This window comes from Fukomys damarensis, unplaced genomic scaffold, assembly GCF_012274545.1.
Source record: "Fukomys damarensis isolate Sample0158 unplaced genomic scaffold, DMR_v1.0_HiC HiC_scaffold_4, whole genome shotgun sequence".
Lineage (NCBI taxonomy): Eukaryota > Metazoa > Chordata > Mammalia > Rodentia > Bathyergidae > Fukomys > Fukomys damarensis.
The window spans coordinates 16,779,314-16,804,260 of record NW_022900916.1 but is presented as its reverse complement, the minus strand read 5'-3'; the positions used below and the strand labels follow the sequence as shown (position 1 = coordinate 16,804,260).

General features: G+C 34.6%; 1 protein-coding gene across 1 annotated transcript in view; it reads right to left on the bottom strand.

Annotated features, from left to right (window-relative positions):
- Positions 1 to 6,901: 6,901 nt before the first annotated feature.
- The window catches only part of Scin (scinderin), an 819,415-nt gene continuing 801,369 nt past the window's right edge, over positions 6,902 to 24,947 (bottom strand). The window contains exon 21 of the transcript XR_004514640.1: positions 6,902 to 6,970. The gene's annotated coding sequence lies outside the window, so the exon portion shown is untranslated. The remainder of the gene's footprint in view (positions 6,971 to 24,947) is intronic.

The window sequence follows — 24,947 nt, the reverse complement described above, 5'->3', positions numbered from 1 at the left end:
TAAATTTCATAAACAAGATTATTTTCAAATTAGTATAATGTTAATAATAATCAAGCAAGTGTTTTAATATATTTTGGTGTTTACCTAAAATTATTTAGAATTCTCATTTCATATTAGTTGAAGGCTTTTGAATATGTGATTTTATTGCAAATGAAAATTAAAAACGTATTTTGTGATATTATACTGAATTAAAATCATACTAGTCAACTATATAGAAGTTTGGATAAGAAAATAAAAATAGTGTGTAACATATTTTCCATGATAAAATTGATATTACAGCATAGTGCTACTATTACTAATTTTTTTAAAAAATGATAACAATCAGCAACACTTTCACTGTTTACTTTGGTATGCTTAGTTATAATGGACACATTTACAGCTTTCTCATTGTGTATGTACATATCCATCTATCTATCTATCTATCTATCTATCTATATATATATATATATATAAATTTCATGCACGCACATACACTTGTGTATTTCTTGTCTTAAATTTAATCCAAGCATGTTGTGTTGAGTATTTAATATTTAAAACCAAACCTCAAAATAAATAGCTCTGCCTTCTACATACAGAAAGTACTAAAATATTGGGCTAATTAATTTGGCAAAATTTACTTATAAATTCTACACCAAATTCTACACAAAAATCCTACATCTAACAATTACATTCATTTTTAGAAATGTAAATTATGCTTTTGATGTTAAATTCACAGTAAAACAAGTCTACTAACTATTTTAAGGTATCTTTTTCAAAACTAAACTATCAAGTCAAAACTTGTTTTGAACATCAACATTATTTTTAATATATTACCAAAACCACTTATAACACTTTTTATAGAGCATTATAGATGTCTTTCACAATGCATCATCTACCACACAAAATTGATCGATGAAAGTGGTTTCATTGCTTTAAATATCAATAAAAGTTGACTTTGGTTTAGACATTCTAGAACTGTGAACTTTGATGCATTTTTTTTTTGGTTCAATTAAAGCATTTGCCTATATTCCCTCATGTGGTATTAACCACTATTGTGCATTATTCCAAATGCATTTTCATATGGCTATCATTCTAGTTAATTTATCTTGTCCTCTAGACAAGAATTAAATATTTATTCACTTAATATTTCAGTTAACTTGTATTCTGAGAAAGGATGTGTAAGGTTATAGCAATGCCTATCTGTTTCTCAGAAATCTCTCTCATAAACTCTTTCCAGTACTATGCAACAAGTCATAACACATAACCACGTCCTTCTTCCTAGGTTTTGTAGATTGAATCTTCTCATTTGAACACTTCTTCACAGTAGATTATCTAAAACCTCATAGCTTATTATAGTTTAATAATAATTTTGTTATTGCTTATATAGCTTATTATAGTTTATTATGGTACATTTGCTTGGATGCATTCTCATTTTATGTCACTCAAATTTCTCAAGTATTAATATGTTTTATTTAATTAAATGTACAATTACTTTTTATGAGGGAATTGATCATACGTGCATTGAAAAACTGTTTCTGCAGATGAAAGAAATGGTTATTATTATGTGTCTTATTAAAAATTTAAGATTAAGCAGACGAGACTGCTGTGATGTTTACTCCCTGACAATGAGATAGTAGAGTTAAATTCAGCAAGAGAGATGACTGATGAAACTTCAGTCAAAACATTTGAGCCTTGAGATACAGTCTTGGTATTTGGGAAATCTCTGTTTAGGAGTCTAAGTCAAATTTGCTTTAAAATTCAAACAAATATAAATATGTGATGAGTTTATGTAGTATATCCAGTATGGTGGTTCTTCCAAGAGAATCAGCCTGTTAATGGGAAATTACCATTTCCAAAGATAAAAAGTTGGCATTGTTAGAGACAGAAAGTTTTTGAATATCAAAAGATGTTCACTATTCAAATTGCCCCATACTTAATTTTCCATTGGTGGCTGATTTTTTAATAAAAATGTCTCCCCAAAAGTGGGGAAAAGTAATGAGCTCTTCTAAAATTTACTTGAGGGTAAGCTGCTTACATTGACTTTAAGGACTCGCAAGACTATTTCTGCCAGGTGGTTATTAAAATGTGTGGAAAATATGTGATATTCCATTCCAGAGGACAATTTCTACCTGTTACAAGTTGAAGAACTATTTTCATTTAAAACATTATTTTGTAGTGGAATTAAATAAATGTTTGTATAGATTTTAAAGATAAAACAAGTCTGCAGAAATCTTAAGTATGTCACTCATCTCTGTTTGAAGAGATATGTTAATGGAAAAGTTTTTAAAATCATGGTCAAAATAAAGAATTTCAAGCAGCCAACTATGCTGCCCATGGGGAGCACAAGGCTTAAGGCTCCCTCAGATCTGAGGGAAATTCAGATTCCTTGGAACCGTGAACAGCTTGATGTAGAGCTACTCTCAGTAAGGTCGGAAGGAAAAAATGAGCAATATTCCTTTGTGGTTTCAGGGATCAGAATCTGTGACCACGGGATCTTGTATATCTGAAGTCAAAACAAAGAGAAAGATCAACCTTGTGTGGAATGCTGGAGGAATAGCTCATGAAAACTCTCAAAAGACATTTAGAAACCAATGTTTGGAAGGTGCAGGAGTGGAATTTAGAAGTCAAACAACATTAGCTGTCAACTTTAGCTTGGTCTTTTATTTCTTCTTTGGTCTGTGGCAACACCAACATCACTTATGCCACCAATAAAACTCTCTGAACTGTGGATGCAGTTAAAACATTGAGATAATTTTCTTATAAATAAATTATGCCATATAGATTACTACTATTACACTACCACATGATATATGTAAGTTCTATATAAAAGCATTATATTTTCATTATAGAATCACTTCTGTGAAACTCAATTATTTTATTTATTTGACACCACTATCATCTGCCAGATGACTTGGGAAGTTCCAAGGATGGAGAAAGAACAAACTAAACACAATCAAAAGATTGACCCTTGAGTTAAAAAATTTATAGCAATCAAACAGTGAAGAAAACCATACTATTATAATTGTTCCAGAAGAATATATTGGTATCTGTGTCTTATTTCATTTTCTGCTGCTGTAACACAAGACCTGAGGGTAGGTGTTTTATAAAGAGCAGAGGTTTACTTGGTTTATGATTTTGAAGGTTGGGAAGTACAAGAGTATGATGCTGGCATCTAACCAGGATCTTTGTGCTATATCATACACAGTAGAAAGCAGGAGTGTCAGATAGGTAGGCAGATTAATGAGGTAGAAAGAAGGTCTAAAATAGTATGGTGTGCCAGTTATAGTTAAATGATGAAACAAAGACCTCAGCGCATATCATACATTTGTGATCATTTGTTAGATCAAAAGGATTCCTTTTATCACAGTGACATTTAAAGTCACATTATGCACATTCATTTTGATGCAGAACTGTCTATTTTCAGAACACAGGACATGGAAATTCTGGTTGCCACAGTCTCTGGGCCAATGATACCAGAAAGCCAACTTTCTGGAAAAATCATTTCCCCTTGGGCTGAGACGTGATTTAGATTAGGACTTATTCTTTTGTAAATTTCTTTCCTAAATTTCTTACAGGATTAAGGCCCCAAGGGAACCATCTAAAAGAACAGAGAAAATGTTCTGCAATTCCAAAGTAACCTCTAAGAAAAATGTAGATAAGCATCCTGATAACTTCCCCTAATTCACACCTGTGGGTGTTGGTGCATACTGCTTGTCTTCTTCAAAAGTCATGTACTCCCTATACCTGCCTTACAATACACTCCACATAGACGTTTGCAGGGCCACCCTGGGCTCTTGGCTCCATTTTTTTCCTCCTTGCCCACTGTCAGGACCAGGCTTCTTGGTGACAGAGGGGCAGAGGTGTGACAGCAGGAAAGTACTCCTGAGAGACACTCATCTCCAATGCCAGATACCATTCTGTGAGGGAAAGAAACGATTCTTTTCACATTTATCATACAACTGACCACCTGAAAATACCTGAGGGAGAATGAGAAAATTTAAATATAAGCATTTATGTTTCTAACCCCATGAGTTTATTTTTTATACATTAAATCATTTCTAAGCTACTCCAAAAGACTTAGATTTTAAGATTACAATGAGATAAGTCATTTGTCAATATGAATTATCTGTAACTGTTCTCTTAATGGCATAGATAGTGCCTTGGAATTTTTGTATATGGAGTTTTTATAGAAGGAGACACTCAAATATTAGATTATTGGTAAATATAAAAACTTAATAAAATTACAAATTTAGAGTGTTCAAGTGCTCAACCTTAATCATTTTGTGATTTTTTTCAGAGCACTGGTTATAAAAAAAATTCTTTATATCCTGTTTTTTTTTTTGTGTGTGTATCTCATATATGGAGTGTATACAATACCCATGCATTTACATAATTACACATATAAATGAAAAACGAAAAATGCAAAAACATTTGAAATATCTTTCCAAGAAGTCTGTTTACACTGCAATATAAACAATGCATCAGAAGTACCTCCTGCCTTCATAATTTTCTTACGTTTGTACATTTGTCTTCTTTTTCCTATCAGCATCTCTGATTTATCCATTTAAAATTTTTATGTTATTTCATTTTTTGTTGCTTGTTTATTATCAGCATATATTTTTGGAATATTTTCTTTGGACTTTTTTTTTTAATTGACAAGATTACATCTCGGTTTGTTAAAGAGAACCAGCTGTTTTCTTGAAAGATAATTTTCTGAAGCTGTTGTGTGCCATAATTACACTGCAATTACACAGCAATATCCATAAAAGCAGATGAGGATTCTATGTGTCCTTTTACCTCATTAGAAGTTGCAAAAATGATAGATGGAGTCTATCCTAGTTTGACTATTGCCCTCTATTGGCAAATTCAAGTCCTAGCAAAATCCAACAGCAAGAAAAAGAGATGTGTGTGTGTGTGTGTGTGTGTGTGTGTGTGTGTGTGTGTGTGTTTGCTTTGCTTTGTTTAGTTTTTAAACACTAGTAACATTTTGGCTCATAAGCTAACACTTTCAAAAGTTTCAGAAACTTTTTTTGCAATTAGAGTTTAAAATACACCTTTAAAACTGAAGCTATTAAAAAAAACTGAAGTGAATTTATTGATTGGGGCTTTTTGGTAGCACTGAACTGCAGAACATTAATCTTTTCTTCTTCATTCAAAATGTACTTGAATCATATCCATCTTTCAGTTAAAAAAAACAGTTGGATCTTTTCCTTGTTCCCAGCATGTGTTCCCCACTTTGAAGCAATTCTCTTTAAGAAGATTGAGATTTTTAAGTCTCTTATCATTTCCAAAATCAGCAATTAATCATACCTTTGTTATCACAGTGATATTTTTTAATTTGAGTATTTAGTCATATAAAGAAGATAATTTCATTACAAAGACATTGCTGAGAAAAGAGGACTTCAGTTTTAGGACTGTTAATAATATTTTATACATTACGAGTGAAAAGAAAGATGTTGGATCAGCTTCAAAAAATACACAAAGCCACCTTGAACACTGCACCATGTAATGTGAGTCCGATGATGAGAAAGGTACACATGTACAAATAAACACTATTTTCAGGGACCTTTCATACTGACTGGCAGCTGGTAAATATAGTATTTTAATAATATTTATTTTGGCAGAAGCAGCAGGAAGTAATCTAGTTTTTTAACCAATTGAGCAACCAGAGAAAACATGTCCTCTGTGGGTCCTTTTATGACCTTCTAGGAACCTGAAATTTTCATATACTTGACAATTTGGAAACAAGAAATTAAAATTGTCGCTAAATTTCACTTTTACCATTTACACCAGGTATACTGCTATCTTTCCCTGTAATAAATCTTCATGTAATTATTGGCTGAGGAACGAATGTAGATAAGTTTAACTGCAAGCTTTCTGGATTGATCTCAGATTTAGGAGCTGAAAACTAAAATTAGCTCCTTTCTCTGCCAACACTAACACAAATCTTGGAGCACATTTCCACAGATGCATTCAAATGCTGACAGCTTAGTTAACCACTGGGGGAGTTCTCTGCACCAGAGAGCTCTAGTCACTTAACAACCTTGGCTTGGCTTGATCCCACTTCGGTTGCCTCTTCCTTTTTTTAATTAATAACACCGTTGCCCTTTTGAGAAGAGAATTTATCTCACAAAACAAACAAATTTCAGACAGAATCTATAGTGCTACAGAGGAGAAGAGAAACTGTATCCCTGCAATGCTGTGCTTTGTTTCTTGTTCATCACTTTTGCCAAATGTCTGTCTGAAACTACATAGCGATTTTGAGGTGGTATATAACTGCATAATTGACAGGCTCTTTTCCTTTCTAGCAATTTTAGTCACTGACTATGAACTGGTGTTGATTAGTCTTTATCAGTTGACATAACTATGCAGTTTGCAGGTTCAGAGAATAACCTTTCCAGTTGTCAGAAGAACCTAGTAGGATATAGAACTGTAGTCTTCATTATTTAAACTGTTATCATGGGGGGGAAAACTCTTTCTTCTGGTTTTCTATTATTTGGTTCATTTTCTTAAGGCTGATATTTCCAAGCCATATCCAACTTTCCATTATTCCCTTTTATATATTGCTGTAATTAACCAAAAACATCCTTTGCAAAGTACGTAACTATTATTCATTTATAAAATATATATTGAGTACTTACTATGAGTAAAGCTTTATTATACAGGCTATGAATATGGACATAAATGAAATGAGCAGTAGTCCCCACCCAAAAAGCTTACTTTCTACTGGTGGTAGTCAGAAAGTAAACTATTAAGCATTTTCCATGGCATGTGTTCCTATTCTTAGGTAAAAAATAAATCATAGTGGATCTGTGAGATTCAAGCAGGAATGATGTAGAATAAGGGGTTTATTTTAGGGATGTAACATAATAGCTGACCTGACCATGTCGGTGATGCTAATAAAGATTCTCTTCAAGGCTGTAGCCTGTGCATGTTAGGGTGGGGTTCTGAAGAGTCTGTTCGTCTTCAGAGCTGGCAGTTGGCAGAAACTCTGGATAGGAAGCAGGGGAGAGCAAGGATGAAAAGAAACACAAGAATGTACTAAAACGTGGGCTTGTCTCTCAGTATCTTCACGATCACCTGCAGAAGGAAGAAGCACTCCAACTTCATACTTGCCTGGATCAGTACCCAAAGAAGCTAAAGGTAGTAGTGTCTAGTTGGATGTGAGAAAGCTAGCTTCTGTAGCTTTGGTGCCCGCTGCTACCAACGAGCGGAGCCAAGACTACAAGCACGATCAGGGTTCAATCATGGGCACTCCACCTAGTGCCTTTGGCTAACCCTAATCATCTCCCAGAGTCACGACATCAATGCATGGTAGTCAAATTAAATTTCTATCTTATCTTTTTTTGTTTTGTTTTGTTTTGTTTTTTGGTACTGGGGTACTGAGCTTCAGAACTTTTTTTTTTTCTTTTAATTATTTTACTTATTTATTGGTACTGGGGATGGAGCACGGGACCTTGCACTTGTGAGGCAGATAGAGGCACCACTGAGCTAAATCCCAGTGCATAAACTCCTATCTTTTTAATTCTTCACCTCCAGGACAACACTTCAACACATGAACCTGAAGGGTCTCATTCAAACCACATCCAAGTTCATTTAGTGTCACCTCTCTGAAGTGACAAGTCACTGGGAAACTGAGCCCGAAAGATGAGAGATATTTCCTATGTTATTACCATACCAAGTGATTTGTAATCTAAAAATTAAATAATTTTTGTGAAATCTACACAAACATGGTGTTGGGTAAACCCTACTGTGTCTTGTAGCTTTGAATGCAGCGTCACGGTTCCTGGTTGTGTAGAATGAACATTGAGCCTATCAGTGGCCACAAAAAGTAATAAACAGCGTAAGAAATAAATGGTATCTCATATAGAACCAAGTGCTAAAAAAAAACAAACAGCAGAGAAAGAGGATATGAACATTCACAGGGTGGCATTGAACTTTTGTGGAGTAAAATTCAAACTCCTCACTAACAAAAACACCAAAAACTGAAGGAGGCTGTCATGTGGGAAGCTAGGGAATTTCACTCTGAACAAACACAGCAGAAAGTGCAAAGGCCCAAGGAGTGAGTGTATCTCGTGCTATTTTGCCTTTCCTCTTTTGACCTGGCTGCTGTTTTTCATTGTATCAATTGAGGTAATTCCTCATACCACTGAAATTAAAGGATTTTACTTTTTTAGTTTTGAAAATTCAGTACAGTTCAGGGAAAGGCCACAACAAAAGCTCTTTGTAGCTTTTTCCTTTGAACGTTTGAATGCATATTCATAGGTCTTTCAGACAGTTCTAAAGACCTAAGATTTATGTCTAAACAATGAAAAGTTTTACAGCGTTTTTACAACAGTCTTTCCAGTAATGTTCACAAATCATTGGTCTATAAAACAATTACTATATTTTCTTTTCAACAGTAGTGTAAGTCTCAGTCGTATTAATGACTAATATGTTAAAACCTGCTGTAGACCACCTATTACTGATCAAGTAGCAAAATTAAAAATGTAATGATATGTATGAGAAAGTGCTGAATTTAGAGCCTTTGTGTAGAGGAGTGAAAGAGCAATTGAGTTAACTCCTTGGTCATTTGCGTGATCCAGATGTTTGGGTCATGCAGACTTGCCTCCACGTAGAACATCCTCCTTCTTTGCATCCCAACTTTCTCAGCAATTTCTATAAACAAACTAAGGAAAGAGTGAAAGGATACTCGATGAAGGATAGCATATTTCACTCAGAATAATTGAATCACAGGGCGGGAGATTTAGCTCAGTGGTACCACCACCTGCCTCACAAGCGCAAGGTCCCAAGTTCAATCCCCAGTACAAACAAAAACAAAAACAAAAAAAGACCAGAATAATTGAATCCCATTTGTCATTGAGTAGCTTCGTATATGTCTCTTCTGACTTCCTTCTCTGTTAAACATTATATTGGTTTTCTATTGTTGCTTTCACAAATTAGCACAAATTTAATGTCTTCAAACAACATAAAATTATTATCTCACAGTTTTGGAGGTCAGAAATTCAAAATGGATTTTAATGGGCTAAAGTCAAGGGGTTAGCAGGGTGGTGCTGCTTGTTTCTGAAAGCCTTAAGGCAGAATTTGTTTTCTTGCCTTTTCATCTTTTATCATGTTGCTATTTGCCTGGTTCTCTTCTGCTTCGCTCTTATTTTTGTAAAAACTATTGTGACTGCATCGAGCCTGTTTATTGGTTAATCTAGGATACTCTCTTCATCTCAACATCAGTTGATTAACAATTCTAACTATATCTCCAGCCTTAATTCCCCTTTGCCATGTATTCCAACATATTCTCAAGTTCCAGGGATCAGGAAGTACATCTTCGGAAGGGCATTCTTTGCCCACCATAGACATCTGGATCCAAGTAGAATGTGCTAAAATAAAACGAGTCTCTTGTATTTGCAATTGGATACCTGTTTGAGTTTTGTGGCGATGGGATGAGGCTTCTTTCATCTGTCATATGGTTTTCTAAGTCAATTCACTTGAAAATACTTAGCTAACGTTTTTGCTGTTCCTAAGGCAGTGCTATGACTTTCAGGTAGACAGTCCTCAGAAACATGTTGACTTTAGTACACTTCATTCTTTCAAAAAAGGTTCACAAGCAAAATGTGCTAGTTTGCTAGGTCAAGCTATGCCTGAATCACTTGGCCATGACACCTCAGTGTTCAGCCTATGGCTTTGGCTCCAACTTAACTAACAAATCCAATCTTACTATCTTACATGTTTTTTAAAAAAATAGGAACTAATTTCTATTAGACCCTTATTCCATAATTTTTTTGCCAAATGTCAGGAAATTATGATTTTTAATTGGTTCTAGCAATAGTCTTCCCTTCCAAAATGACAATGAAAACAAAAATTGCATTGAATCTAAAAGATGCATAAAATACTAAATATGGACTTCCCTAGAAATATGAAAACAACTATACTGTGCTTGAGTTGGGAATGCAGTCTCATTACTTGATTGTCAAATGATAGGTTACAGAAAACTCTGAGAGCTTTGAAGATGCTCTTGCTTTGTTTTCTTAAAAATAAGTCATTTTGGCTTAGATATTCTATCCTTGTACTGACCTAGTATCATCACACTTGACTGAAAATAGAGTAGCATTTATAGGGCAAAGGGGGAGAGTAGAAATCAATATCTGTCTTCACAGCGAACCATCAAAGAGATTCCATAACAATGATAAGAAAGGGGAAGGTGAAGGACTTTCTTATTTTTAATCAAGTCTGTTTTAAATAAACAGTGATTTGTGCTGCAACATGAAAACATAATTTTAAATACTTGCAGAGGAGATTGGATGACAATATTATACGCTATTGATTTTTCCACTGCTGAATAATTTTTAACTGAGAAAAATCTTCGAGCTTAACACAATCCTATTTCCCCGTGTTCATTTAAAATTACTCAGTAGATAGCAAACATGAGATTCTCATCAGTGGCTTTTATTAAGTAAATATAAAAATATACTGAAAAATGCATTATTTTATAGTTTTACTACTTCTCTAGGCATTATTAATGCCAACAATTTGTATTAATTTTTCCTTAGAGGCCTTATGCAGACAACCTATCAATATTTTATAGATGATAGAATATCTTTTAAAAAAGACTTAAAATACAGAAAGATATAGGTCAGTTAGCAGGAACAATTTCTCAGGATTCCTAAAAAGTATCTAGAACCTACTCTCAAAGTTGAAATCTTACTGTGGAACTATCACTCCATCAATTACATTTTCACAGTTCATTTCTATATTCCAGCCATTATGGACGTGTTGAGGAAAGTAGGAGAGTGAGCACTTTCAAAAGTTCAGTGTCCAGTAGGAAAAGAAGTAGATGAAAACAAACAATTGCATATGAATCATTCCAGAAACAGCTTGGGAAGGAAAGTATCAAGCTGAGGCAACTTAGAAGACTAAACAGAACCATTTTACTTCAAAACAGCGCCAGTTAAAATATTCAATGAAAATTGCAGTAGGAATTTCTTGTTCCACACCTCCAAAAATAGTGACACTATATAATTCTGTCTCTAAATAATATTTTGTATCCATAATTTCACTGACTAGCAGAACAAGATATGATGGTGAGGACTTTCTAAATCTATGTTAATTTGATCATATGAATATCAACTGATCGCACTGAGTGCTATATTTGAGTAAAGATGCACTTTCTTATTATCAAAAAGCTCAACAACTAAACAATCAATAGCCTTTAAAAATGTTATAAATTACAATTGTGCATGAGTAAATGGTCCACTGGAATATGAATTGGCACAAGCCTCAGGCCCCAAACCAAAGGAAGCCATCAAGAAAAGCAGATAACATTTGAGTTGTCTGTTACTGATCTCCTGGGGAGAGATTTCATGAAAAGAATTCATATGGCCCTAATCGGCAAGTACAGGCTCCTGTACTCCATGACACTGTAATGTGAGGATCAAAAGAAGGAGAAACTGATTAGTAAGGGTAAATATAGAAGCTAAACATGACAACGTTGAAAAGACAGTTTGTTTTTCTCTTTGTGTCTCAGGTTCCTGTACCAGAGAACAGTGTGGTCTGGAGCATGGTCTTTGGGAAAATGTTGTAACCTTTAAATCGCTTTTAGTTTTATTCAAAGGCATAGCAATGTGCACGCAATGCATTGCACAGCCTTAGGGGCACCACTTGCCCTCCTAGCTACCTTTCCAGAGGCAGCAGGGAGGCATCACATTCTGAGACACAGTGTTTCTGCAGAGGTGGTTTACTGAGGAAGTGAGGCCTTTTTCCATTTTGCACATAGACTCCTGGCTTACTCTTCCAAGGAATCACAGAGTATTCAATTAAATACCAGGGGACATTTTCCCTTGCTTTAGTTTTTCTTTGATGTCAAATAGATAAAGACTTCAAAAATAGTTTGGAAAATAAAGCAGGCAGTTCAGCTTGATAAGCAAACTAGAAAGGAGTTTATCTTATCACCAAGGATAACGCAGAAGTTACAATATTTCTGATCTCTAATACAGCATTCACAGAACAATAACCAAGAGAAAAAAAATTAAACAAAGAAATAAAGAGTTAAAATACATGTATTGGATAAGGATGGATCAGCCTTCTGCAGAAGGACAATTTAGTGACTTTTTAGTCATAAAGTTCTATTGCTAAATAATGTTAAATATTTTTAAATAGTTGTGATTAAATGTATACACTATCACTATGTGTATATCATATATATGTGAAGTACTACACATATACTCCTTAGCAATTTATAGTAAAACACATTATATTGCATACTTTACATTTTACAATGCTCTAAATCCTTACTAAACCAAATATTTCTGACATTTTGTTTTACAAAAGCTTTTTCCTTTTAATAATACTATTTTTTATTTACTTAAGGAGGTAAGCCTAAGAAAATGTAAGGAATATAATTAGAAAGAAGAAAATTGATTAGAAACATGAAAAGAAGCTGTTATTTTATTTTAATCATTTTGAACTCCTCGCCAGTTTTGCCTTTGAAGCCTGGGTTAAAGAAGCCCCACTTGCTTAATTAACTGTGCTGCTGACCTGAATTAATGACAAGCCCCCGAGCACCTGTTTCCAGCTTTCTCCAGGGAGCCTCGAAAAGGTAGAGGGCAGATTGAGAGTCTCCATAGGGCGACAGAATCCAGGAGGCATGGAGAGGCTAATTTCTACTGTAAGGACTTCATCAGTCATCTGTTGAACGTCAGTCACTGACAGGGGATATTGCTTTAGTGAAAAGGGGAAAAACATTCTTTAAATAAATCTACTCAAATGTGCATGACTTAAGGTTACTTTTGACAGAGAACACACTTCAGATTCCAGATTCTTCAGTCACGTCTAGTAGCAACAAAATTAATGTGAAGGTCCCCTGAATCCTGGCCGTGAAGGAATTCCCAGTGTCCAACACTGAATTAAGAGGAAATCACTGTTGCTTAATATTTATTTCTAGATTGAATATGACAACGTCCAAACTCTGACACTACTCCCTTTTCTCACTCTTCCAAACCAATTCCACGGGGAGTAAAGACACATTTTCTCTTTTCATAAGCCTCTAATTCTTTCATAGGCAAGGGATTGATTCTCCACTCACTTGACAGAAATGAAAAATAACTAAAGATCCAAAATGATCTCAGTGTCCTTCTAAGAGTTAGAAAAAAAATCTTGATTATATCTAATTTCAAGGGCAAAACAATGAGATGGAATGATTTATGTCCTTAGAATCTTCCATAGTAGTGTTCATTGGATTTCTGTCTATAATGCATGGAAATTTTTTTTCTAAAATGCTTTTGCTTTGAAAGTTCTACATATGTAAGGCTGCTAGAAAAAGTTAAGAGTAAACTTTTGAGGAGCCAAGATAATTTCAGTTGCTCAAAGATCATTCGTGTTTTCTCTGTATAGCTTTTTCAAAAATTACAAAATTCAAATTGCTCCAAATAACTTCCTATTTATAATTTTAGAGGGGAAATGCCAGTGCTGTAAAGCTAATAAAACACCAAGGAATATATGTCTTCATACAATGATGTACAACAATTATGGATATGTATGGAAAAAATTTGTACCATACTTTATTCTGAGAGTGCAATATTAAACTGTTTACCAAAATCTTATTTTAGTTTTGGTCACTAGTAGTGTGTCAGGTTAGATATTTTAACCAATCAAAGACCTATGTAAAAGAAGAGTAGTTTACACTGTATTGCTGGACTGATTGCAAATAGTAAGGGTAATATAAAGGACTCTTCACTGTCCAGTCCAACGTAAAAACAAAGTAATAATGTGAAGACAGAGTAGTGAGAGTGGGTGACTCCTAGAAAATCAGTTTCTTCTGAGACCTGTGTGGTGCTAACCAGTAGCCCAATAATCGTGGACAAAGAGGAGCGAAGATAAACTAGAAATGCCAAGACTGGGCTGGGGACCCAGGGATGGGCTGAAGAAAGCCCACTTTAGTGATGCTTCCCACTCCTTGGCAGAAGGAAATGTGAATGTATTTCTGAGACATAGCATCTCCCAGATGGGCTCCCACATCCCTCACTGATTTAAAATGTCACCAAGTACCAAAGGAAAAAGCATTATTATTGAGACTAAGCAAAACCAAATTATATTAAAGCCTCGCATCCTCGATATAAGACTACTGACATTGTGAAATGGGAAGAAAGGGGCTAAAGATGTAGGGAAGGTGGGATGGATAGGGGAAGGGTAATAAGGGAAAAGAAAAAAATGTGAGATAATGAAAAGATGGAAATAAAGTGTTTGCAGATGGAGAGGGGAGAGGGGGTGAAGGGAGGGCAGGGACAAGGGGGAGAAATGAGAATCAAGACTTGTCATGTAGAGGTACAAGATCCCAACAATGAATGTAACTGTACTGTATCCCTAAAATGTACCAATAAACTCAATTAAAGCTGAAAAAAAATAAAAAAATTAAAAAAAAGACTTGAAATTTTCAGGTACAGAATACAAAAGCTGCATACATAAAATGCTTAAAGAAAACAAAATGAGACACAAAGTGGAATAAAGGACATTACCAAATGTACAAGAGAGATTTGAAAAAAATATAACTAAATGGAAACATTGGAGATGAAATATATTACACTGAAGAAGGGAGTAATAATCAATGGAAGAATCAGATCAGGTCCTGATGAGAGAGAGAGTACCGTATCTGGAAAGTAGAACAGAAGTGACTGGAAAACAATACACTACATGGGGAAAAGAAGAATTTTAAAAGTTGGGAAGTTTAAATGAGCACCTAGATTTATTATTCAAAATGAGTATAAATAAAAAAAGAAATGTCCAGGCAAACAAAACATAAAAGCTTAGAAAAGGACAGATTAAAAAGCATCAGATGATCATAGCACATAAACTGAGAATCAGGGTAACGCTGTTAAGTGTTCTAAGGAATTACGTAAGTGAGTTTAATAATTTTAGACTTCAGTGGGTTAAGTATAATTGATGGAAGTCAAGGCTAACCAGCTAATAAAATAATAGAATGCAATATATACATTTTAAAAAGGCTGTGTATAGATGATTAATTTTTTTTGAAAATTGGAAGAAATCAACTTAGAAGAGGCAATAAGGGGGAAAAAAAATCCAGAAAATTGGGTAAAGCTAAAATAAACATGAACATCAGATAAAAATAAAAGTTTAACAAGACTAATATACATCACGAATTATAATTAATGTAAATTTGCTAAAATAATTGCATTTCACAATAAGTAGCAGCAACAAGAGAGTAGTTCTAGTTTGCAAAAGAATGTTGACTGTCAATCTAATAAATATGCTATCAGTGACAGAAGAAGAGATAGGACATCACTCTTATGCCAAAGTGGCACAATGACACCGCATAGATTATTTCCTGATTGCGAGTTTACAAAAAAGAAACTAGTTGGACTCCACCTCAATCATTGGACCCCTAATGATGGGATTAAGACACTGCATGTCTCCTGACAGAAAACAATACAAAGTCACAAGCATTTGTTATGGTAAGTTTTTGCCAAAACTGTTTCACATAAATCTAGCGAAGATTTTAGATCTAACATCTAGAGCACTGACTGCATAGAGCTTCCTCTTGAAAATGCAACTACTAATTCTAGTAAGCAGGACATTGTTCAGGAAACCTACTTAAGGCTTTCTTTGATCAGTTGGTACCATGACAGAAGAAAAACTTATAGGGAGGAACATAACACCCACTGCAATGCATGCACCTGCAGTGCACCATGGCTTGAATGTTTAAGCAAATCGGGGAAATGTGGCTGTGCACTGGGTATGAGGCAATGTAGGGAAAGTATTAGACACGTTAGACATTATTTTCTTAGCCAGCATTATTTGGAGAAGGAGAACAAACTGGGGATTACATCTGCATCTGTTTCTACATCTATATCTATCATCAATACATGGAGAGAGAGAGAGGCTTCTGTGATTGTCAGTGTTGGCAAGTCTGGATTCTGCTGAGCAGAGTGGGAGTCTGCAAAATATTTGTTGATTTTCTTTTCTTTTCTTTGAAATAGGGTCTTGCTATGTACTTCAGGCTGGCTTTGAATTCACTAGGTAGCCCAAACTGGCCAAGAATATAACTCAAAGTTTGCCTTTAGAATTGCAGCAATTTAGTGTATTAAATGTGCTCTTGATGGCCTGTGTTCCAAATAATAATATAATCATTGTGGATTTTTTATAATTTTATTTAGTAAATGGTCTTCTAGTGACTTAACATTATAAAAATATCATCAGCAGTTACATTATTCAAGTTATGTTGGATTGTATTTTAATTCAGGAAAGGCCTCTTACCTTCTTCATACAGAAGATGCTACAAAAGGGAAAACTGAGTGCAGTGCAATCACTGTTTTTAAGGATGGCTGCAGGAAAGGCAGGCATACGTAAAGGTATGGAATTTGTAATAAGATAATTATAAATAAGTTCCTCAGTGATAAAGAAGCCAGAAAAATTCCATGGAGTGAGGATTGCCAATAAAATTTATGACATAATGCATAAAGACCGCTTTTACCTAAAGGCATGAGATTAATATTCTGAGATTTTTCTAGTGAACAGAACTAAGAATTAACTTGAGTGTGCTTATTTTTGCTCTTAAACAGCATTGAACTTTTCTCAGTTTCACTTATAAATCATTCTAATCACAGCAAATGCTTTATTGAGTCAAATCTCAAGCAGAGGAGTCATTTCTCCTGCTGACATTCTGCTATTTCCCTTAGACTCAGCTAATGACAAGGTGCTGCAGCCAGAGATACGTCCTAAAATTTCTGTGCAAAATTAGGAAGGCTAAGCATTCAATATTGCACAGCTGGAAGACTCATTAGGTCCCAAACACTGACAATGGGATGTAGACATTCTTTGTTTCTAAATAAGAGAGGTACACTTAGTTTATTACAGTTCACATGGCTTATCCATATGTTTCAAGTATGGCAGAAATAGAACATAACTTTATTTTATTTGTGCTACTATTTACTCTTTACTTTTTAACTATTAAGTCTTAGAATAGAATAATTTAGGGTCAAATGGGTCCAAAAATATAAACCACATATTTTCATACTTCTCAAAATGGTGGGATGTTTGCAATGTTATTTCAAAGTTACTTTTAAATAAGACTGATTTTTTTAAAAATATTGTGACCTACTAGAAAACGTTTGTATTTAACTGGTATATGTTTTGGATACAAAATACTTACATTAATTTGGGAAGTGGTACATGTGTGTCATATTTTGATCATTGTCTTTAACCTTTCTTCTATCTCCTTACCCTCCTCACACCTCTTTTCCTCTGCGGGAATTCCTCATCTTTTAGACCTCTTTTTATCTTTTGCCTACTATCTCTCCTTTTACAACTATTTAATTTCTTTATATGTTCAGTTTCTCAAATAAGAGGAATCATGTGATAAGTAACTGCATCTGAAATGTTTCACTAAATATTTTGGTCTCAAATTCCATGCATTGTTCTAAAATGACTCAAAGTTATCTTTCTTTGCGGTTAAATAATATCCCACTGCATATTTCTTTGTCCATTTGTCTGTTTATGGACACCTAGGCTGCTTAACGGAACTGTTCTACACATGGGTATATAAAAATTTATTTATGATGTGTTTAATTCTTTCAGGAAAATAATACCCTGGGAAGATATAATTGGGCCAAATTAAATGTCTATTTCTTTGAGGAATCTATATTGTTTTCCATTATGATCACACATTCTCACCAGTTTACATTTCCACCAAAAATTAGAAAGGCTGCTTTCCCCCTACATCCTCACTACAATTTGTCAATTTTTGTCTTCATGATTGTCATTCTTAAAGGAGTATATATCTTAGACTGTTTAGATTTGCTTGTTCTTTAGAGAAGTATCTCTTCACTTCATTTGCCTATTTTTTTTTGTCATTTGTTTTTCAGGGTCAGATATTTTGAGTTCTTTATATATTCTGTATAGTGGCTCTCTATCAGACAAAGAGCTAGCAATAACGTTTTCCAATTTTAAAAAATGTCTCTTTATTGTGTTGGTTGTTTCCTTTGCTGTGTAAAAAGATTTTTAATTTAATATAATTCCTTTTGTTAATTCTCGGTGTTATTTCTTGTGCCACTGGAGTTTGTTCAGGAGGCTCTTGCATATGCCCTGGTGTGGTAGTCAGTTCCACTTCAGTAATGAGGGCAAACAGTATTCCCTCATGTTTCTAGCTCTCTGCATGACAGAGTTATGAGGACATATCCAGGAGGCTTGTATCTAGAATGGCAGTTTGGCCTACAGTGTGCCCTGCACTTCTGCTACCCAAGTGTTTTTGCTAACTCACCCTTCTAAAGTTTCAATTTCTATATTTAGGTCTCTGATACATTTCTATTTACTTTAGTACAGGATAAGATATACAGGTCTAATTTCATTCTTTTTCTTGTGGATAGTAAATCATCCTAGCACCAGTTGTTAAATAGGCTATCTTTTCTCTAGTGTGTGTTTTTAGCTTCTTTGTCGAAGATCAGAAGGCTAAACATGTGTAGGGTTGATTCTGTAGCTTCCATTCTATTCTGTTGGTCTGCATGTCTAAGTGTGTACCAGGACCACTCTGTACTCTGTGACTATAGTTTCATGGTAACCTTAAAATCCAGAATTGTAATGTCTCCAGCTTTGCTTTTTGCATTTTCCCCCCCTCAGGATTGCTCCGACTCTTGGTCTGTTTTGGTTCCATATATATATTACAATTGCTTTTATACTTCTGTGAAGAATGTTTTTGGTATTTTAAAAGGAAATGCATTAAATTTATAGCTTTCTTTTGGTAATATGGCCATTTTAACAACATTAATTCTGCCTGTCCAGGAAAAGTGAATGTTAGCCTTTTTTGATATCTCATTCAATAGTCTTCCTAAGAATACTATCATTTTTGTTATAGACATCTTTCACCTCCTTGACTACACTGATTCCCAAGAACTTAATTTTTTAGCTATTATGAAAGGGATACTTTTCCTGATTTTCTTCTCAATAGATTATGTGTATACAGAAATGCTATCAATTTTGTATCCAGCCAATTTGCTGAATCTGTTTATTATCTCTAAGAATTTTATGATGGAGATTTTGAGTCACATATGTAAATCAGTTTAGCTTTTCATGGGGTAGCAAGGACTCTTGATCTATGTTACAATCTACATTCATAAAGCATGATTCTAATTGTCGTTTGCTATTATTACTACCAATTCTTGGCTAAGTCTTCATGGAGAAACTGAGGAATTACATCAGGGCAGGCAAAAAAAGGCTTCTGCAATAAGTGCCCAGTTGCAGCCACTGCAAAGCAAGTGGTAGGTTGCCTTCTTTCCCAGAGTTTTATACGCTGCACAGGGTGGCTAAGTCTCCAAATTTGGGCTGAGAATGTCCCTAGTGATTTGGAAGACAGATTATCACAGGCTGTCCTCTGTGTCCCCACAGGAAGGGATGCCACTTGTCTCCACTATACTGTGAACAATAGCATCTCTGGCTTTATGCTGAACAAGTGCCTGAGTTTATATGTGACATCAGTGGTTCTGATTTATTTCACTGAGCATTTTGTTCTCAAGTTGCATGTATCTTCCTACAGATGTCTCAAATTTACCCTTCGTGGTTGAATACACACACACACACACACACACACACACACACACACACACATACACACACACACATATACAAACACACATATATATGCCTGTAATCATTATGTCACAGATCGTTCATATATGCTTTATTTACCTAGTCTTCTGTTGATGAACACACAGACTACTTCCAAGGTGTATCTTCCAAGACATGTGCTGCTATAAAGATGGGTAAGCACGTTTCACCATAATACCATGTTTTCCATTGTTCCAGAATGACACCATACCAAGCAGAAAGAAAGCTACTTTTAACTTTTTGAGGAATCTCCACATGTATTTCCATAGTGCTTCAACTAATTTACATTCCCACTAAGAAGGTAAAAGTATTCCTTGTTCTCCAAAATCTAATCAGCATTTGTTGTTGTTTTTTAAGTTCTTAAGTATAGTCATTTTTTCTGAAGTAAGAATGTTTCAGTTTGCATTTTTCTAATGGTTAAAGATGCTGATTTTGTTTCCATCTTCTTATTGGCTTATTGACTTTTTCTTTTTTCTTTGTAGTGGAAATTGAATTTGGACCTTGCACTTCCTAGGCAGGTGGCGGCACCACTGAGCTAAATCCCCGGCCCAGTTTATTGGCTTTGTTTTTTTTTCTCATTGAGTTTATTGGTACATTTTAGGTATACAGTACAGTTACATTCATCATTGGGATCTTGTGCCTTTACATGACAGGTCTTGGTTCTCCCTTCATCCCCTCCTCCCTTCCCTATTTTCAAAACATTATTTCCATTCTTTTGTTTTCTCAGATGTTTTTCCTTTCCCCTACCCTTCCCACTTCCCCTACACCTTTAGCTCTTTTCTTCCTATTTCACATTGCCAATTATACCATTAGGATCTTATGTATAATTATATTTAGAATTTTTTCAATTTTAATTTTTATTTTTTTGGTACTGGGGATCAAACTCGGGTCCTTGCGCTTGTGAGGCAGGCGGTGATACCACTGAGCTAAATCCCCGACTTTATTTATAATTATAGTTTTTCCAGCTTATTGGCTTTTGAAAATTGTTTATTCACTTGTTTCCCATTTTTGATTCTTTCATTTTGCTGTCTAATTTTTTTGGGTTCTTTATATATTTACATAATCCTCTGTCTGAGTAGCTGGTGAAACATTTCTCATTCTGTAGGTTATCTGTTCACTCTGTTGAATATTTCCTTTGCTTTTCAAAAACTTTTAAATTTGATATAATCCCATTTGTTGATTGTTGGTGTTATTTTTGGTGCACTTGTGATGTTGGAACATCCTTGCCTATGCCTATGTCTTTGGTAGTTTTATCTAGATCATTCTCCAGCAGATTCAGAACTTCTGTTTTTATATGTTGTATAGGTATTTGATCCATTCTGATTTTATTGTAGTACATGGTAGGAAATATGGATCTATATTCAGTCTTCCACATGACTCATTTTCCCAGTACCATTTGTTTAAACAGCTATCCTTTCTCCAACAAGTTTTTGGCACCTTTGTGCCAAAGATCAGATGTTTCAATGTGCCGGGCGTCATTTGCATCCTCAATTCTGCTTCACTGATGTATATGTCTGTTTCTGTACCAGTGCCATGCTATTTGTATTACTGTAGGTTTGTAATATGAATTGGACTTCAGGATTCTGATGCCTCCTGCTTTGCCCTTGTTGCTCAGTATTGCCTTTGCTATTCTGGGTGTTTTCTAGTTCCATACACAGTTTAGGATTGATTTTTTTTTCTAGACCTATGAGGAATTATATTGGTATTTTGGTTGCAATTGCATTAAATTTGTTTATCAATTTTAGAAATCTGACCATTTTTGCAAATTGTTTCTTCTTATCCAGAAACAGGGCCTGTCTTTCTACTTTCTGATATTTTTCAAATCTCTAATACAGTTTTTGCTATAGAGGGCTTTCGCTTCCTTGATAGGTATTTAATTTTTAAGTATTGCGAATAAATTATTTTACATATTTCTTTCTTATTGGGATCACTGTTGATGAACAGGAATGCTATTGATTTTGTGTATGACTTTGTGACCTGTTACTCTGCTAAATCTAACAGTTCTAAGAGTCTCTTGGTAGAATTTTGGATCATTTACATAACGGCAAACAAAGATGCTTTGACTTCATCCCTTCCTATTCAAATCCCTTTTATTTCTTTATCTTACTTTACTACTCTGGCTAAAGTTTTGATTAATATATTGAACAAAAGTGGTAAGAATGGACAGTCTCCTCTCATTCCTGATTTTAGGGGAAATGCATTCAGTCTTTCTCCATTGAGCATGTTGGTTTGTTATAAATTGCTTTTAACTTTCTATACATATTTTCTTCAGAGTTTCTGTTTATCATGAATGGATGTTGGATTTTTGTCAAAGAATTTTTTGCACTTACTGAGATTTCTTATTTATTCCTTGCTTTTGTTCATGTATTGTGTTTATTGATCTACATATGTTGAATCATCCTTGTGGCTTTGCTTCTTATCCTAAATTTCTCTGTTTCTGTATTTCATTAGATCACTGTTTCACTCAGAATGCAATCTTGTGGGGTGATATTCACAGACCTGTTTTACCTGTGCCCTGATTAACCTGGGTGTGCAACACAGCTCTTTCTCTGTGAATGCTGCTTCCTCTATCCTGCCATGATTGTGAAGCCTAAAATTGAATTTTAAATTAAGTCACCTTGTATTCTGCACATAATGATCCAAATAACATAAAATAAAATAGTATAAAGTAGTAGCTTTCATGCCTAAACTATAATATTTTTATGAAGCACAAAAAAAAATCCTTCAGCTCAAGAACATTATTTCATAGTAGCCCACATTTATTATTTTACACTTGTGGTTATGTTACTGGCTACTCTTTGTGTGTGTGTGTGTGTGTGCACGTGTGTGTGTGTGTGTGTGTGTGTGTGTATGAAATCCTGAATGTGAACAATTCAGTAGAGTGAGCCAACCTTCAAACCTCTTTTGATGTCATGAGAAATATTATACTCAATATGGTTTTTTAAGCAAGAACTGTGCCACTAAGCCACATTTCCAGCCTGAAATTACATTTTTAAAAATAAGAAAGCCTTAGAATTAAGAACTGAGGAAAATTGGAGCTGGGGATTTAGCTCAGTGGTTCCTCCACCTGCCTTGCAAGTGCAAGGTCCTGAGTTTGATCCCCAGTACCATAAAAACAAACAAATGAACAAAAAACAAAATTAAGGAGAACAATGCATGCAAAAATGCCAATTTTGAGTTGATGCTTTGGGAGCTTCTGAGAAATTTAGGTCCAGATATGTATTTATTTGGGGGGGGGCAAGCTGAATACATACAGGGGACTGAACTTTAGCTGTATGAAGGGATAAATGTAATGAACTAGGAAACTCATATAGTAGTGTATATTGTAGAGATAAAATAGTAGCAAGCTATACTGTAATTTTAATGCAGCACTCTTTCAATTTCGTGACTGTTAAGCATGACATGTCAACTTTATTGGACTAAGACTAGCACATTAATAGAGCACAGTTCTGGGTATGTCTGTGGATGGTTGACATATAGGCCAAGAAACCGAGTGGGGAAGACCCACCCTGGCTGTGGGCAGCAAGGACCAATGGGTTTGTAGTCTTGATGGAAGGAAAAGGGAGAGTAAAATGAAGAGCTCCAGTCTCTTGAATGGGTGCGCCTTTTACTACTGTCAACTTTGGATATTGATCTCCAGGCCTCTGGTTTCTTCAGCCTTCCCATACTCACACAAGTGATTCTCCAGTGAGCTTCTGGGTCTTTGACCCTGGACTGTTTCTCGTTCCCAGTTATGTTTCAGCTTTCTTCTGCTTGGGCTGAGCAGCTACTGGGTCTTCGGCTCACCAGTGCAGAAATGGCAGTTGTAGACTAGTTCACCTCTGCTCCTGTATTCCTCTCTAATAAATCCTCTAATGTGTATCTCTTTACACATATCTTCAAATGATTTTACTTTTCTAGAGAACACTATCTAGTACAAAATGAATAATATTTTATTTACAATTTTGTCTTTGGATTTAGATGTAAAATTAGGTAGAAAACTATGTGTATGCAATGGTGTCTGAGTGAGCGTAAAGCTAAGAGGATAAATAGAAACAACAGTCATCTTTTCCTATGTTCTGGATATTTATACATAGTGATTCTTAATTTCAAAACATCATGAGAATTAATCTGTAAAGCCCCATAATCCAACTACTTTATCCCTATTTTCAACAAAAACTCTGTATATAACAGAATAACTAGAAGGAAGCACTACAAAATATTGACTGATTTCTTAAGTGAGGACAAGGATATTTAAAGTAAAAAAGGGACATTCTTTAAATTCATTTTTGTTTTTACTTCTTCAGGAAAATAGTGTGAAGTATTTGTTGATATTTGTGCTATGTAATCAAATAGCAGTAACTATGTAATTTTGACAAACAGTGAAATCACTGCTTATAAAAACAATTTTTGTTTCTTTCCAATCATTGTACAAAATTGAAAATACATTTAAAAAGTAGAGACAAGTTTTTTTTAGGCACTAATGCAATGTGGAATCAAAATTAACAAAATAAAATTAAACAGAATTTGGCCCATAAATTGAGTCCTTTTAGTAGTCGGAGTGGGCAAATAAGGTTTTTTTAGGATTGTGAGAATGGAGGCTTGGACTTAGCAAAAAGGTACTCAAACATTTCTATTACTTGAAATATTTAGCTTTGTGATTTTACTTGTTATCTCCTTTAAAATGCTATTTTGGATGAGTAGTTACAAGAATACAAACATTATTTTCCAAAATGCAGTGTACTAACTTTGTTGAAAAACCTGAATATCATGATTCAGTGACCGCTATCTTGCAGTCATCCATGAAACAGACTGGAGCAACTGTGTAAGCCTCTTCTGCTGCATGGGAGCACTACTCATCTGGCAGGACAGTTTGGGCATTGTCAGACTACGTGTACATGGGTTTAAGAAGACTAGAAAACACAGTGAAACAATAAGGCTAAACGTAAAGTGAAGAGTAAGGCCAAACATATATACAAACTAAATATTTAAAATAGAGAGAGGCTCAATAAACCTCTCCTTACTCCATGGGAGGGCGTCCTTAGATGAAAGCAAGCCTATTAACATACAGTATACATTAGCACTGAAATTTCTAATAGAAAGTTCTACACAACTAAATCTCTAGATGTATATATAATTCTTTAAAATGGTCATCACACTGAATACCATCAAGCAATTAAAGCATGGAATTTGAAAATATTTAAATAGCAAAACCAACTGTACATACTTTGTGCTCCTCTTGAAGGAAGATTATTTTCCCATTTCTACAAATCAAATACTTCAAGAGGAAGATATAATTAAATTAAAAAATTTTTTGGCTGGAACATCTTATTAAATCATGGATGACTATTGGCAGCACTGCACTAATCTTTTTTTTTTTTTTTTTT